The 11,281-nt window shown below is 47.8% G+C and overlaps 1 long non-coding RNA gene across 1 annotated transcript; it reads right to left on the bottom strand.

The window, feature by feature from the left end:
• Positions 1-6,531: 6,531 nt before the first annotated feature.
• LOC132687558 (uncharacterized) lies at positions 6,532-10,663 on the bottom strand. Its single transcript, XR_009614185.3, has 3 exons — positions 10,377-10,663; positions 8,217-8,309; positions 6,532-6,695 (listed from the first exon to the last, which is right to left on the bottom strand). It is a non-coding gene; the product is annotated as an uncharacterized LOC132687558 (long non-coding RNA).
• Between the last annotated feature and the right edge of the window lie 618 nt (positions 10,664-11,281).

Here is an 11,281-nt window from a genome sequence, read left to right as displayed (position 1 = left end):
CCTGTCTGTGCAGAGCCTGCTTCAGATCCTCTGTCCCCCTCTCTCTGCCCCTCCCCTGCGTGCACTCTCCCAATAAGTAAACAAATATTTAAAAGAGAGAGAGAGAAACAGGTCTTTGCAGATCTTAAGGTCACTGGGGTGGTCCCTAATCCAACAGGAGAGGTGTCCTTATAGAAGATGGAAATTTGGACAGAGACAGACACACACAGAGGAAGGGCGACGTGAAGAGACACGAGGAGAAGACGCTTTGAAGACAGAGGATTGGAATCGTGCATCTGTAACGCAAGGACCACCCGAGGCTGAGAGGCAGGCCTGGGATACCTCCATCCCCAGCACTTTCAGAGAGAGCATGGCCCTACCAACGTCTTGGGCCTCTCGCCAGTCTTTTGATGACAGTGGGGGGAAATTCAAATTTAACTTCACCCCCTCACTTCTGATTTTAAACTTTGATTCTTCTGGATAGTTAGCCAAATTCAGATTCTTCCCTTTCCCCTTATCCTCCCTAGTAGGACGTCTGTGTGTGAGGGCTGCTCAAGTCACATCGGGTGCTCAACAAGGAGAAGGTAGACACCTGTCTTGGGGCACCACGGCCTGGCGTCCGTGGGCTCCTCCTGTAGGCAGGCCACGCACAGCACAACCTCTGCCTCACCGCTCCCCGCCCGCCCCCCCGGGGCCTCCTCTGGTCTATGACCCTCACATCAGGTGTGCTGTTCGTGAAAGAACACTCAGTGATGCCCCCCAAGCAATCCTGGGGTCCATGAAAACCTGTGGGCGAAAGACCTGGACAGACATCTCACCAAAGAAGTTATACAAATGGCAGATAAGCACAAGGGAAGATTCTTAACATCGTATGTTATTAAAGAATCGTCAATTAAAGCCGCAATGGGATATCACCACACCCATTAGAAGGATCAAAATCCAACACACTAACAGTAGCAAATGCTGGTACGGATGTGGAGAAACGGGAATTTTTATTCTTACTGCTGGGAATGCAACATGGCGGGGCCACTTTGGGAGACAGTTCGGCAGCACAAACGAAACATATCCTTCCCCTAAGATCCGGGACTCGTGCTCCTGGGTATTTACCCAAAGGAATTGAGAGCACGTGGCCACATAAAACCCGCATGTGGATGTTTATAGCATCTTTGTTCATAATTGCCGAAGCTTGGAAGCAATCAAGATGCTCTACAGTAGGTGAGTGGAAAAATAGACTGCGGTTCATCCACGTTGAAAAGAAAATGAGCTATGAAGACATGAACAGATACGGAGGGACCCTAAATGCATCTTGCTAAGTGAAAGAAGTCAAATTGAAAAGGCTACATCCTGTATCATTCCAACTGTATGACATTCTGGAAAAAAAACAAACAACGGGGACAATGAAAAGATCAGTGGTTGCCGGGGGTGAGGGAGGAGAGACGGATCAGCAGGAAATAGAGGATTTTTAGGATTTTTAATATGAAAATATTCCATACGATATAAGGATGGATATAGGTTCCTGTACATTTGTCCAAACTCATAGAATGTACAACGCCAAGAGTAAATCCTAAGATAAACTATGACACTTCAGGTGATTATAATAGGTCAGTGTAGGTTCTTGGTGAAAAAAGAATTCTATTCTGCTGAGTGGTGTTGATCATGGAGGAGGCTGAACACACGTGGGGGCAGAGATTATATGGGAAATCTCCGTATCTTCTCAATGTATTTTTTTTAAGTTTATTTATTTTTGAGAGAGAGAGCACGTGCACAAACTCAGGGAGGGACAGTGAGAGAGGAAGAGAGAGAGAGAGAGAGAGAGAGAGAGAGAGAGAGAGAATCTCAAGCAGGTTCTACGCTGTCAGTGTGCAGCCCAATGTGGGGCTTGAACCCATGAACCGTGAGATCGTGACTAAGCCAAAATCAGGAGTCAGACACTTAACTGACTGAGCCACCCAGGTGACCTCCTTCTTCTCAGTTTAGTTATAAACCTAAAACTGCTCTTTAAGAAAAGTCTAGGGGGCATTGGGGTGGCTCAGTCGGTTAAGCGTCTGACTTCAGCTCAGGTCACGATCTCATGGGTCATGGGTTCGAGCCCCGTGTCAGGCTCAGTGCTGACAGCTCAGAGCCTGGAGCCTGATTCTGATTCTATGTCTCCCTCTCTCTCTGCCCCTTCCCTGCTCGTGCTCTGTCTCCCTTTCTCTCAGAAATAAATAAACATTAAAAAAAATACATATATATTAAAAAAAAAAAAAAGGAAGAGTCTTACAAGCTCCCCTCTACTTGCTAGATTGGGATGCGGCTTGATTCATGAATCACTTAATAAAGCCGATTAGACCTTCCAAAAAAAATTAAAAATAAGTAACAATGTTTAAAAGTCATTAAAAAAAAAGTCTGCGAAAACAAATAAATAGATCAGCAAACCAGGAAACGAAGAGATGTCTCAGTCTGATAAAGGGCATCCATGAAAAGCCTACAGTGGACATCCTCCTTAATGGTGAAAGATGGGATGTATTCTCCCAAGGATCTGGAACAGGGTGAGAATGTCTGCTGTCACTGCTCACATTCAAGGAGGCCAAGCCACTGCAAGAGGAGGAAACATGTGGAAGAGGAGAAGGAGGAAGAGGTGGAGGGATACACATTGGAAAGAAAGTAAATTGCCTTCATTTACAGAGGATGGGATCGTCTACCTAGAAAACCATAAAGAATCCACACCGAAAGCTACTCGCTTAGCCAGGTCACAGGACACAAGATCAGGGTATGAAAGTCCACTATATTTCTATATACTAGCAATGAGCAATTGGAAATAGGAATATAGAAATATTCATATATAATACAAATGAATACATTTATTTAGAATAGAACCAAAAGCATGAAATATTTGGTAAGAAAGTTTTTTAAATATGTAGTTTTCTGTTTGCTGAAAACTATACAAAGCTAAGTGAAATCAAAGAAGACCTAAGTAAATGTGTATGTCGTGTTCCTGGATCAGAAGACTCAATTTTAGGGGCACCTGGGTGGCTCAGTCGGTTAAGCGTCTGACTTTGGCTCAGGTCATGGTCTCGTGTCAGCCGTGCTGACAGTTCAGAGCCTGGAGCCTGCTTCAGATTCCGTGTCTCCCTCTCCCTCTGCTCCTCCCCCGCTCACATTCTGTCTCTCTCTCTCTCTCTCTCTCTCTCAAAAATAAACATTAAAAAAAAAGAAGACTCAATCTTATTAATATGTCAATTCTCCTAAAGTTGATCTATAGATTCTAAGTGATACAAATTCAAATCTCAACAGGCTCTTTTGTAGAAATCGACCAAAAATGTGTCTGGAGCTTCAAAGAAAAAAATTAAAAGAGTCTAACAATTTTGAAAAATAAGAACAAAGTTGGAGAAATCACATAATTTGATTTTAAAATTTAATATAAAGCCACAGTAGTCAGGACAGTGTGATATTGGTGAAAGAAAAACCATTTAGATCAATGGAACAAAATAGAGAATCCAGAAACAGAACCCTACACGTAGGGTCCACTGATGTTTCACTGAGATGAAAAGGTCATTGGTGGAGAGAGATACATTTTTTCAGCAAATGGTGTGAGAACGATTGGATATCCCTACACACAGAAAAATAAAAGAACCCCAGCCCATACCTCACATCATATACAAAAATTATATATCATATCAAAATATATCATAGACATAAATGTAAAACCTAAAACAATAAAACCCTAAGAAAACATAAAAGAAAATCTTTCTGATGTGGGAATTGGGCAAAGGTTTTTTTTTAATTTCTTTTCTACATAAGACACAAAAAGTAGTAATCAAAATAGGAAAAACTCGAACTTCATCAAAATTAAGAAAACTGCTCTTTGAAAGACACTCAAGAAAACGGAAATGAAAAAAAAACAAATCATAGACTGAAAAAATATTTTCAAAACACACATATTATGGAAGACAACCTGTCCCCGAAGTATTTCAAAAGTCTCAGAATTCAACACCACGAGCCAATTTTAAGATCAGGCAAAATATCTGAGCAGACACTTCAGGGAAGAAGAAATACGGATGGTAAATAAGTACATGAAAAGATGTTCAATATCATCGGGGCGCCTGGTGGCGGGTCATGATCTCGCAGTTCGTGGGTTCAAGTCCCACGTCAGGCTCTGTGCTAACAGCTCCGAGCCTGGAGCCTGCTTCGGATTCTGTGTCTCCCTCTCTCTCTCTGCCCCTCCCCCGCTCATGCTCTGTCTGTCTGTCTGTCTCTCTCTCTCAAGAATAAATAAATATTAAAAAAAAAAGATGCTCAGTATCATTAGTCATTATGGAAATACAAATTAAAACCACGAGGGGACATCACCACACACCTGGGGGGACAGCTAAAGTTAAATATATATATATATAATAATATATATAATATTGTCAAGATATATATATATATATATCTTGACAATATTAAAGACTCAGAAAGATGCGAAGCTATCGAACTCTCCATGCCGGTGGGCAGTCACGGTGGACGACAGTGGGACAGTGTCTCAAAAAGTTACACATACTCCTACCGGATGATCCAGTCATTCCCCCATCGAGGTATTTATCCAAAAGAAAGGAAAGCATGGCCATAGAAGGAGTCGTACATGGATGCTCCCAGAAGCTGCATTTGTCATAAGTCCAAACTGGAGACAACCCAAACGTCTGCCAGTGCGTGAGCAGATAAACAACGGTGGTTGCATCCGTACCGCGGCCTCAGCAGGCGAAAGGAATGAACTCCTGACACGTTCAACAACACGGATGAATCTTAGAAGCGTCAGGTGGAGAGAAAGAAGCCAAACAGGAAGAGCTCCTGTACGATTTCACGGATATGCCGTTTAGAGAAAGGAGAACTCTAAGGGCAAAAATCCAACCTGAGGTTGCCAGGGGCTGGGGGAGGGGAGGTGTGACCGGCTTCAGAGGGGACCCGGTCCACTTTGGGGATGACACAAATACTCTGTCCCGATTGGGATGATGTTTGCACGACTGGACGTAATTGGCAAATCTCCCAAAACCGCACGCCCCAATTTTGGGATAGGTCCTTTACATTCCCAATAAACCTGACCTAAAAGACGCGTTCTTCTGGGGCACCTGCGTGGCTCGGTGGGTTACGCGTCCGACTTGGGCTCAGGTCACGATCTCACGGTTCGTGGGTTCGAGCCCGGCGTCGGGCTCTGTGCTGACAGCTCGGAGCCCGGAGCCTGCTTCGGATTCTCTTGTCTCCCTCTCTTTCTGCCCCTCCCCCACTCATGCTCTGTCCCTCTCTCTCTCTCTCTCTCTCTCTGGAAAATAAATAAACATTAAAAAAAAAAAGATGCATTCTTCTTATTAGCGTATTCAGAGAATGTTTCCTTTTACTTTTTCCTTCTAAAAGTTTATCCTTAAAAGAGAGAAAGGAAACACTTTTATGCTAATTTCTTCTGATTAATACATGACTAAGTACCATATTTTTGTATAGAAAGAGCTATAAATAAAGATATGTAACGCACTTACAAGGTACATTTTGTGCATTGCACCTGACGAGGAACTTTGAGAGTCACTGCTTCTATAATAGTCCCTGGCACAGGATGGCGATGAGGAAGGTCAGCAGGGCTGGTGGTGTCATGGCTTCCATTTTATAAAGGCAAAGATGGGAGTTAGAGTCTATGCTGAAGGTCACACAGCAGGTCGGTGGCAAGCCCTGAACTTGAATCCCTGTCTTTTTTTTACCACGGAGAAAATGGTAAATTTTCCTTAATCTTCTCCCAGGAGGCAACAAATGGGGGGGGGGGGGGGGGGAAGGGCGTGAGGTGGGCGTTACGTACGTAATTGCAAAGCCCAGCTGAGGGGAAAATTGATAAGCAGGAAGGAAACTTGTTTATAGACGTGGGGTTTATTTTGAGTGCTTTCCATAAACTAGCTCAGGAGATGTGAAAACGCCACCCACATCAGCCCCTGGAGCCTGCGAGGTGGCACAGGCCCAGGTGTGACAGGAGCCGGGACCCACAGATGCTGCGTTTCCGCAGCTTTTTGGCTCTGACGGGTGGTGAGGTGGAGAGGGTAACCTGGACCCAAATTCTGCTGCACCCCGTGTTCGTCGGGCCCCCCTCTCCCCCGTGCAGGCCTGAAAGCCTCCTGTGGTACAGTCCTGGAAAAGCTGGCTCCTGTGGGCCTTCCCTGTCCCCACCCCCAGGCCTCAAGGAGGAACCCAGAACTGCCCTTTCTGCCCCAGGAGGCCTCCCGTGTGGTCACCTCAGTCCCCAGGTGAACCGCTCTCACCACCAGCTCGGCCCGGCCGCACCTTCCTTCGGGACTTCCAGCTTCCAGGACAATAAGAGAATAAGTTTCTGTTGTTTTCACCACCCCCCTGGACTGTGGGACTTTGTGACAGCGGGCCTGGGAAGCTCATACACAAAATTTTAAATATTCTTTACTTCCCAGAAGACTTTAAGAAGCTGACCTGCAAGAATTTCCAAGCAGGAGGAAGCAAACCCACTTTCTCAGTTTATTTTACCACAGAACTTTTTTCCTCAAAAAAAAAAAAACCAAAACCCAAAACATTAGCGTTCCGGGAAAATGCTCTTTGGGAAAGGGGGATCTTCGGGACTTATCTGTGGTACCTCAGGGAGATGATCCGGAATAAGGGGGCCGAGTGGGGTCCCTACAGCCTTGGTGCCCCTCCAGGGAGGGTGCTCTATCCCACGGGCCCACCGCCAGGTCCCACAGAGAACCTCGTTCCTGCTCAGTGAAAGAACAAATGAATGAATGATGTCAGCAGTGATGTCAGAGGACAGATGACTGAACCTCCCTCCACCTTCGGGCTTCGCTGTCAAGGGAGGCACCACAGGACAGGCCCTTGCCCCCGTGGCCCTCACGCCATGCACACCCAGGGCTTTAGTTACACCACGCGAAAACGTCCGTGCTTTCTCCCCTCTGGGCCTTCACTCCTGCTGTCTAGAATGATCCCCGCTCCCACCCTCGGCCTCCTTGGCGGCTTACCGCTCATTCTGTAAGGCCTCGTGAATGGTCCTAATAGAGTCCTGTGGCCTGGTCTCCAGCCAGGGTGGCCCCGCTGCCGTGGGACCAGCGACAGGTAAATTCTACTCCATAAGGTCATTCAGGGAACCAGGTTCCCCACCCCCCCCTCTCTCTCTCTCTCTCTTTTTTTTTTTTTTTTTTGCTGTGGCATAACTTCTGTAAAATACAGTTCGGAAATATTCAGAGGGTAGCTCAATCAATTCTTACGTATGTACACATCCGTGAAACTACCCCCCAGATGGAGGTACAGAACATTCCCAGCACTCAAGGCCTGCCTAGCTCATCGTTTTGTCCTACCCTAGGCTGTTATCTTTGGGCCATGGTCAAAATTTCCTCATATTGTCACTCCACATTCCAGCCCACAGGAAACAGAGATGGGGCTGGGTGGTGTGGAGGCACACAATTTCCTAATTAAAAAAAAAAAAATGTAGGGGCGCCTGGGTGGCTCAGTAGGTTGAGCGTCCGACTTTGGCTCAGGTCATGATCTCACGGTTCGTGAGTTCGAGCCCCGCGTCGGGCTCTGTGCTGACTCTCAGAGCCCGGAGCCTGCTGCGGATTCTGTGTCTCCCTCTCTCTTTGTCGCTCCCCCGCTTTCTCTCTCTCTCTCTCTCTGTCTGTCTTTCAAAAATAAATAAAGATAAAAAAACTTTTAAAAAAATGTGATCTGGAAATGCACACATCACTTCTGTCTACACTCCGTTGGCTAACTCTTGGTCCTATTGTCATATGGGCTGCAAGAGTACCCGGGAAAAAAAATCCCTCTCCGGCGGCCACGTGTGCCAAAACACTCATGAGGTTCCATGACTAAGGGAAGAAGGGGGGCCCAGGGTGTCAGGGAAGCAGGATGAACGGCCAGACAGCCGTGGCCTGCTGGAGCCTGTTCACGGAGGGGACTCATGGAGCAGTAGCAGGGGACATCAGAATCTGGGAGAGGAACGGACCCTGTCCTCGGGCTATGGCTTTTTAGCTGCATGATTAGTGGGACACAGGCTCCTCCCCCAGCCTGATAAAAGCTAGGATCCAACATGAGGCCTGGCGTGGGTCTGGTTCCAAGTCAGCCCTGCCATCACAGCCTCCATGCTTTGAAGGGCACCAGCCCCTCCTATGTCATTATCAGGGGCTGGAACTAAAGTCCTACGGTGACAGCTTCTACCAGAATGGATTGCTTTAAGCTCTTGGCTTTACCTTGTCTCCAGGGGGGTTTGCAAGAGACTAACTTACAGTGAATTGGTCTGGGACAAATTCACCCTTACGTGCGAAAGGCACGACCAGCAGTGAGGGTCACAATGGTCACACTCCAGCAGGGACGTCAAACTGCGAAAGCAAATTCAGTGTGCTAGAAGTTCCAACAGAAGTCCGAGGGGAGTGCTCTGTATGGAAGGCCACCGGTGCACAGAGAAAACACTTCATTGAGTCATTGGGAAAGCAGGAGCTCAGGGAAAGAGGGGACAGGACACAGATGACAGAGGAAGGGCATGGACAAGGCACCCGGGAGCGTGACAGTAGGAGCAGTGAACCTCCTAACAAACAAATGTGGGGCCCCTGGGCTGCTCAGTCGGTTACACGTCCAGCTTCGGCCCAAGTCACGTCCTCACGGTTTGTGGGTTCGAGCCCCGCACGGGGCTTTCTGCTGTCACCGCGGAGCCCGCTTGGAATCCTCTGTCTCCTCTCTCTGCCCCTCCTCTGCGCATGCTGTCTCTCAAATAAATAACCATCTAAAAAATCTTATAAAAAAAAAATAAAACAAACAGACGTGAAAGATACATAGGGGAAGAAGTACGATAAAAAGAAACGTATAGCAATAAAGGTTTATAGCGAGCGTTTAACTAAACTGGCTCTAACTTTCCTGGAAGTCAAAGCGTAAAGGGAACCCACCAGATGATATAACTGCCACTGCCTGATACGAATAAGTCCCCAGGCGTGTCAAGAGTGCTATCTTTCATGTGTCCCCTCACGTATACTTGGTTTTAAAATTAAAAGGAATTCAAAATTATCAGCCAAAGAGGGGAAATAGGTCTACTACAATGTCTTGAGAAGCCTTAGCAATCTCTGTTAGAGTAACGGTAGAAATAAATAACATAAATCTAAACCGAATCCGGCATAAAACCACATTGCAGATAATTAGGCACCTAGCCACGCCTTATGTTAGCTCGCATATATATTAGGCTACGCTGCTATGTCAGAGGCCCCCAAATACAGTGCCTTAAAATAGAAATGTGTTTTTCTTTCACATAACACTCTGAATGTGGGCAGTAGGCCAATGTTGGCAGGTGTCTCTGCTCAGTGAGGTCATTTAGGGATCCAAGTTTCTTCCCTCTCGTCGCTTGGCCATCCCTACGCCTTTGATGAGGGAGCATAAGGCAAGCTGAGGGCCAAGTACGAGTTAACAACACCCCCCCCCCCCCAGGTGGGATCTGTGCGACATTCTCCAGCACTCCCGGCTGCCCCAGGACAAAGGAAAGGAAAGGAAACAAATGGGTAACTGACAGAGATCACAGTCCCGCAGGACAGGAGTCTCCATCAAGGAAAAGGCGATCTTACCGACAGAAACCTGTAGCCTCCGTTTCCTGGAGCCCCAACATCACCCTCCCCTCCATGGTGATGTGGGGAACAAAGGCAAGAAGGAAATGGCAGGTGAAATTACGTTTCCTTATGACCTGCAGCCCACTGACACATCCTTGAGGCAAATACAGAGTAGAACCTTTCTCCGGGAACCCCCTACTGTAGCAATAATGCCCTATAAGAGGGAAAACAACCTTAGCTTAATAGCAAGGCCTCTGGTATCTTGGGAGTCCTCGTTAGCACATCATAGTCCTTCTGGAAGCCTCCCTTGCGCCTTTACCTCTCCCAACACCCTAGTATGTAACTAATCACTCTTCACAAACCCAGCACAGCTCTTCCTGCTTTAATCAAATCACCACGGGTCCTGTCCCTGTGCTTTAATCAAATCACCTTTTTTGTGCCAAAGGCATCTCAAGAATTCCTTCTTTAAAACAAAAACAAAAACAAAAACACATGTATTTATTTTTGAGACAGAGAGAGACAGAGCATGAATGAGGGAGGGTCAGAGAGAGAGGGAGACACAGAGTCCGAAGCAGGCTCCAGGCTCTGAGCTGTCAGCACAGAGCCCGACGCGGGGCTCGAACTCACGGACCGTGAGATCATGACCTGAGCCAAAGTCGGACACTTAACTGACTCACCCAGGCGCCCCTTGGGTGATGTTTAAACCCAGTCAGGCTGCCTCGAACCAGCTAAGAGTTTTGCAGACCATGAGGCCCTCAACACCAGCAAGAGGGCACAAGCCTGCCCGCGTCACCCAGCAGGTCCCTGGCCCAGCTGGGAGGGCAAGAGGGGAGCAGGAGAGGATGAAACCCAGGGCACCTGCAATCATTTGTATGCGTTGTCAACCGCTGGGGTTCCCGCTTCCCCGGAATTTGTTGTGAACAGAATTCTCTTCTCAGCCCGGAGAGGGACCAGGAGTTTCTGGAGCGGCTCTGTGACTCATGGACACCCGGAGGGGCAGCCCAGAGGACACCAAAACAGGAGATGGCCGGGAGGGAGTGCATAGCTGGAAGGTGAGCTGGCATTTGATGAGGTGCCAGGGACTTAGGGCAGGAACCGCAGTGCTCTCTTGCCCGGGAACCTCTCCTGGAAGGGATGACTCCGCGGAACCCAAGGGCGCTCCTCCCGAGGACGTCTTCTGTGCAGCAGCAGGAGTGGGAGGCCCATCGGGTGACCATGGACCCAAGACCACAGACGGGAGCTTTCGCAATCTGGTTAATGTTTGCCTTCTCCCCTGAGACTCCACGTTCCCCGAGAGGGAGGTCGTGCCGGTCTTTCCCACTGTGCTATCCCTAGTGCCTGGCACATAGTAGGTGCTCAGTGCATCTCTGTTGACTGATATCGTCCCAACTCAGCCCCACCTGGAGCCACGGTACAAGAATGTTTATCATTGCCACCTGCCAGGAACTGAATGAGGTGTCTCCCCCTATGGTATCTTGGTTCATTTCAATAACCTTGAGAGTTCAGTGTGATTATCCTCACTGGGAACAGACAGAGCCCCTCCTGGACGATGTGCTCTCCTCTCAGGACGACAGACTTCCAAAGCAGAGGGGCAGAAGCAGACCCTAGAGACAGCTCAACCGCTTGATCATTCAAAGAGCAAGATGCCGAGGCTGGTGTCTCACGAGAGGGCAGAAAGGGGAGGAGTGGCCAGTCACCGAGGACGGCAAGGCGCCAGCTGGTGTTCTCGGTGCTTCCCAATCGTCCCCTTTGATGAGGGAAAC

This window comes from Panthera onca, chromosome A3 (genome assembly GCF_046562875.1).
Source record: "Panthera onca isolate mPanOnc1 chromosome A3, mPanOnc1 haplotype 2, whole genome shotgun sequence".
Lineage (NCBI taxonomy): Eukaryota > Metazoa > Chordata > Mammalia > Carnivora > Felidae > Panthera > Panthera onca.
This window is presented reverse-complemented; position numbering and strand designations above follow the sequence as displayed.